Source organism: Myotis davidii, unplaced genomic scaffold (assembly GCF_000327345.1).
Source record: "Myotis davidii unplaced genomic scaffold, ASM32734v1 scaffold399, whole genome shotgun sequence".
Taxonomy (NCBI): Eukaryota; Metazoa; Chordata; class Mammalia; order Chiroptera; family Vespertilionidae; genus Myotis; species Myotis davidii.
In genome coordinates, this window is record NW_006292094.1 from 2,548,622 (window position 1) to 2,549,565 (window position 944).

The following is a 944-nucleotide window of genomic DNA, read 5'->3' on the forward strand; positions in this document are numbered from 1 at the left end:
GTTTTTTTCCCCCCCCCCCCCCGCCACCCCATAAGAGCATTTGCAGGAAGTTTTAATTCATTACTTTATTTTGAAGAAAAGTGCTGCTGAAAGTTATCATATACTTCGGGGAGTTATCATATGCTCCATCTCAAGATACTTGTGAGCGCTGGTTTAAACGCTTTTAAAATGATTTCGATGTGAAAGACAAAGAACGTCCAGGTCAACCGAAAAAGTTTGAAGACCAACAATGACAAGCATTATTGGATGAAGATGCGTGTCAAACTCAAAAACAACCTGCAGAAAGATTAAATGTTGCTCAGCAAACAATTTCCGACCGTTTACAAGCAACGGGAAAGATTTTAAAGGAAGGAAATGGGTGCCCCATCAACTGACCGAAGGACAAATGGAAAACCGAAAAGTCATCAGTAAAATGTTGCTTCAACGGCACAAAAGGAAGTCTTTTTTGCTTCGAATTGTGACTGGCGATGAAAAGTGCTTTATTTTGAGAATCCCACACGAACAAAATCATGGGTTGATCCAGGTCAACCATCAACATGGACTGCAAGGCCAAATCGCTTTGGAAAGAAGACAATGCTCTGCGTTTGGTGGGATCGGGAAGGTGTGGTATATTATGAGCTTCTAAAACCAGGTGAAACCATTAATACTGATCGCTGCCAACAACAAATAATCAATTTGAACCACGCTTTGATCGTGAAACAACCAGAATGTGCCAGAATTACATGGCAAAGTAATTTTGCTTCATGATGATGCACTATCACACACGTCAAAACCAGTTAAAGACACGTGAAAAGATCTTGCCTGGGAAGTATTAACCCACCCGTCGTATTCACCAGATCTTGCTCCTTCACATTACCACTTGTTCTGATCAATGACATATCCACTTTCTGAGCAGCACTTCAAACTGTATGAAGAAGTGGAAAATTGGGTCTCTGATTTGTTTG